Here is a 5,576-nt window from a genome sequence, read left to right as displayed (position 1 = left end):
AGATAAATACCAGTGCGTCATCCACGGATCCCAATTTTTCAGGATGTAATTTTCTCTACATTGTAAGACAAATTTTACGGAATTTAACGTTATCGATAAATAATATTGTTCTAAAGTTTTTGTTTTATTAGTTGTGTTATTTGTATCCTCCCGGCCTATGTGTATACTTGCATGCAGAATATTCTCTATAAAAACTTATTGAAACTAAAAACAGTGTACCATCCTATGTATTTTCGGTTTAAAAAAATGTGGCTCTCAAAATAAATTTCAATCGTGGTTTTGGCGAGATTTGGCCCAGTTGGCTCACTGGTGTGGGGCACTGCCGACAACCAACCCAGAAACGGCATATATTAAATGAGAGTCCAAAGCAGGTTTTGATGCAACTGGAACTTTACTGAAGAAGACAGTATAACGTTTCTTACAGATTCCACAGAGGTGACCGGGACACAGGGAGCCTCTCAGGCATGCTTGGACTTGTAGTGGTAATAATGATGGAGGCAACTGTGCTACTGTTATGACTTTGGTAGGGACAGTAGAGACTTGACTTGTAGACATAAATGAGACGGATTAGATGTGGCTGCAGACTTGTAGGCTTTGGCCTAGCTGGACTGAACTTGTACAGGACTTGTGCTTTACTGTCCAGGAAGAGAGAAAGAGAAGACCTAGGGGGAGATTTATCAAAACCTGTGCAGAGGAAAAGTTGTCCAGTTGCCCATAGCAACCAATCAGATGGCTTCTTTCATTTTGCAGAGGCCTTGTTAAAAATTAAAGAAGCGATCTGATTGGTTCCTATGGGCAACTGGACAATTTTTCCTCTGGACAGGTTTTGATAAATCTCCCACCTAGTGTGGAGACTACAGCCCTTTATATATCAGGGGGCTGGACTAAAGCCCATTGGTAGCTGGTTGCCTGTGGTTACCTGTGCCTCTGCAACTCTGGGTATCAGGTGACCACATATCACACGGCCATATCACATGACCTTAGGAAGGTCCTATACAGTTTAACCCCTTAAGGACTCAGCGTTTGTCAGTTTTTGCATTTAAATTTTTTCCTCATCACCTTCTAAAAATCATAACGCTTTCAATTTTGCACCTAAAAATCCATATGCTGGCTTATTTTTTGCGGCACCAATTCTACTTTGCAGTGACATTAGTCATTTTACTAAAAAATCCACGGCGAAACGGAAAAAAAAATCATTGTGCGACAAAATAGAAGAAAACATTTCATTTTGTAAAATTGGGGGCTTCGGTTTCTACGCAGTGCATTTTTTGGTAAAAATAACACCTTATCTTTATTCTTTAGGTCCGTACGTTTAAATGATACCCTACTTATATAGGTTGGATATTGTCGTACTTCGGGAAAAATTTATAACTACATTTTTTTCGCCGTGTTCTGAAGTTTTTATCGGTACCATTTTTGTATTGATTGGACTTTTTAATCGCTTTTTATTCATTTTTTCATGATATAAAAAGTGACCAAAAAGACACTATTTTGGATTTTGGAATTTTTTTGTGCGTACACCATTGACCGTGCAATTTAATTAACGATATATTTTTATAGTTCGGACATTTTCACACGCGGCGATACCACATATGTTTATTTTTATTTACATTTTATGGGAAAAGGGGGGTGATTAAAACTTTTAATAGGGGTTAAGTTACCTTTAACTTTTTTTTTCCCTTTTTTTTTTGCAGCGTTATAGCTCCCATAGGGACCTATAGCACTGCACACACTGATCTCCTATGCTGATCCCTGCAAAGCCATAGCTTTGCACGGATCAGTCAGATAGGCGGTCGATTGCTCAAGCCTGTAGCTCAGGCTTGGAGCAATCAATCGACGATCAGAAGCCCGGAGAGAGGTAAGGAGACCTCCACCTGCGTCCCAGCTGATCAGAACATCGCGATTTTATCGCGATGTCCCGATCAGCCCGACTGAGCTGCCGGGAACCGTTTACTTTCATTTTCAGATGCGGCGGTCAACTTTGATCGCCGCGTCTGAAGGGTTAACAGCGCGCGGCACAACGATCGGTGCCACACGCTGTTAGCCCAGGGTCCCGGCTATCGTTAGCGTGACCCCGTTTTTCACACCGGGATCGGGCTTAGGGCGTACAGGTACGCCCAAGTCCTTAAGAGGTTAAACATCCTAATAACCTTTGCAAATAGCTTATATTCACTGTAATAATACCTAAAATAAACATACAGAATTAATGTACAATAGAAATCATAATAATGACCTAGGGGGACCCTGCGGGAGAGCCCTGTGGACTTGAGGGACTCTACCTGAGGGGACTTTATGACTGTATAGGACCATGTTCTGTACCAAGACACGACACATTCACCATACTGGCCTACCAAATCTCATGTTTTAGCCCCCAGCATCAACAGTCTCTTCTTTGTTTTCAACAAAGCCTTCAACAAATTTACATTTTTGAGGACCTTTCCAGGGAAAGAAGTTCCTCAAAAGCTGTTCACCTGCTGACTTCTTATAGGGTGTAAGCTAACGTCCTTAATAGAATGATCAGGGCAGAATAGATCAGGCTGGGTTCACACCACGTTTTCTTAAATACGGCTCCCGTATACGTTTGGGAGGAGGGGGGCGGGGCTTAATCGCGGTGCTCGCACTCAGCCGTATTCGGGAACGGTATTTAATGCAAGTCTATGAGCTGACCGGAGTGAACCGCAGCCTCCGGTCGGCTTCGTTTTCGGCCGTATTCGGTTTCCCGACCGCAGGCAAAAACGTGGTCGACCACGTTTTTGCCTGCGGTCGGGAAACCGCATACGGCCGAAAACGAAGCCGACCGGAGGCTGCGGTTCACTCAGGTCGGCTCATAGACTTGCATTAAATACGGTTCCCGAATATGGCTGAGTGCGGGCGCCGCGATCAAGCCCGGCCCCCCCCTCCTCCCAACCGTATACGGGAGCCGTATTTAAGAAAACGTGGTGTGAACCCAGCCTCACACAGGTTCAACACACACATATGTTAGCATCTTTAACTGCAGTGTATACCATCACGTCATGGTAATAACTATTTTGGCATATATAGAAGTGAGAAAATTATAGATAACATCCTAGGCTGGGTTATCTTATATCCATTTTAACAGCCTATTAAAGAGATCTTCAGGAAATTAGGCACCCGCAGATATTATAGCATTTGGTGAGACATTTAAGACTCGGGTACATCCAATGACATGTACAAACCTTAATCCTACTGTTAGAAAACCTCTGATTGTCATCCAAGACTGAGTTCCCAGGATATGTACAGGATGTTTTCCTGGCAGCCTCATTTCCTCAATTTTGTTAGCCTATCTCTACAGACCACACGTAGTTCTATGTGGTGATTAATCCTATGAAAGACGGTCATGAGAAGACATGTTTGTTGGAGCAAAGTAAGCTGAACCTTTAGATGCATTTCATTTTATCTTTTTCATATGCCAGTATAATAATCATAAAGAGTAGATTATGTTACTGTTATGGTAAATGCAGTATATCCTGGGTAAATGTTGAGTTTCAGAGAAAAGTGCTTTGTTATGATATTTTGGGTCTTTAGGAATCCTTATATAATGGAATTCTCCAGCTTTCAAATATTCATTGTGTTTTAAGCTTCATAATTTTTAACATCATTGTTTGCTGTCATTGAAAGAAACGGGATTCTGCTGTGCTGTTCATATAGCAGAATTTCAGTGCCGGAAACATCTGGTGCAGAAATTAAAATTCCGGTGTCCAGAGAAAGAATACACATCTTTTCTTTCTACGACTCCTCCGCTTGGAATGCATTGCCTTCTATGAGACGGTGCAATCCCAAGCGGTCCTTTCGCTCCACATTCATTACGTGCGGACATTTCCACCCGTATGAACATAGCTATAAGAGTATTCTAAGATCTGCTAACCTCTCCTGGGACCATTGCCAGTTGTGTGAGGTAACACATTTGCACTGGGGATCAAAAGTTTGGGAACCCCAGGTAAACAAATTGTATTAATGTGCATAGAGAAGCCAAGGAAAGATGGAAAAATATCCAAAAGGCATCAAATTACAGATTAGACATTCTTATAATATGTCAACAAAGTTACATTTTATTTTCATCATTTACACTTTCAAAATAACAGAAAACAAAAAAATGGTGTCTGCAAAAGTTTGGGAATCCTGCAGAGTTAATATCTTGTACTGCCCCCTTTGGCAAGTATCACAGCTTGTAAACGCTTTTTGTAGCCAGCCAAGAGTCTTTCAATTCTTGTTTGAGGTATCTTTGCCCATTCTTCCTTACAAAAGTCTTCCAGTTCTTTGAGATTTCTGGGCTGTCTGTCACGCACTGCTCTTTTAAGGTCTATCCACAGATTTTCAATTATGTTGTGGTCAGAAGATTGTGAAGGCCATGGCGAAACCTTCAGTTTACGCCTCTTGATGCAATCCCCGTGGATTTTGAGGTGTATTTAGGATCATTATCCATTTGTAGAAGCCATCCTCTCTTTAACTTCAGCTTTTTCACAGATGGCATCAAGTTAGCATCCAAAATTTGCTGAAATTTTATTGAATCCATTTTTCCTTCTACTCGTGAGATGTTCCCTGTGCCACTGGCTGCAATACAACCCCAAAGCATGATTGATCCACCCCCATGCTTAACAGTTGGACAGAGGTTATTTTCATTAAATTCTGTTCCCCTTCTTCTCGAAACGTACCTGCTCATTCCGGTCAAAAAGTTCAATTTTAACCTCATCGGTCCACAGAACTTGTTGCCAAAATGCATCTGCCTATGACAGACAGCTGAGGAAGGCTCCCACACGTCCTTGTACTACACTATGGCATAATAAATCTTCACTGTGCATTACTGGTGAGTGCTGGGTATCATCTTTCTTCTACCTGTGGCTTTACCCTACCTAGTGCCCCACCGCAGATTCCACAGAAGTGCCGACATATCCCTATATTATGTACTTAAACACAAATATCTTGTGGACACAATAAAAAAGGTTTGAAAAGTTACATGGTACAGGATGTGTTTGTCTCCATCAATATACCAACAAAAAGTAATGCTGTTTTATACCTTGGTGGGCCTACTGACTTTAATCGACCAGACAGTCTACTAGTGAATACATTCAGTCTGTTTCCTGAATTTATTCCTTTTTTTTTTAGATTCCTGCATGACAATCCTGCAAAAAAAAAAAAAAAAGTTTTTGCAAACTCTTTGCTTGAATGTTACAAAAAAAAAAAAAAGCCAAACTTAGTGATAAGTAGGCTGTTTGGTCTAATTAAAGCAATGGGCCATCAAGGTAACTGACAGCATTACTTTTAGGTGGTATCTTCATGTATCCCACAATACTGACACTGTTTTACCAAAACCCCTAGACATATCAGCAACCGCCCATATGATTATGCTGTACATTGCTCAGTATTCAATTAATGTTTTTGCAAATAAAGTTTAAATAGTTTTTCAAAAGCTGAATAGTTTTACAAATGCCCCAGGTACTGCAAAAATAAAAAAAATAAAGCATATTCACCTACCCCAATCCCCCCACTGCTGCCAATCAGATGGCTACGGATCTGCAGTGCTTTCGGCTTCTTCCTACTTTCCATAATGTTTTGAC

This window comes from Hyla sarda, chromosome 3 (assembly GCF_029499605.1).
Source record: "Hyla sarda isolate aHylSar1 chromosome 3, aHylSar1.hap1, whole genome shotgun sequence".
Classification (NCBI taxonomy): Eukaryota; Metazoa; Chordata; class Amphibia; order Anura; family Hylidae; genus Hyla; species Hyla sarda.
Note: the sequence above shows the minus strand (reverse complement) of the source record.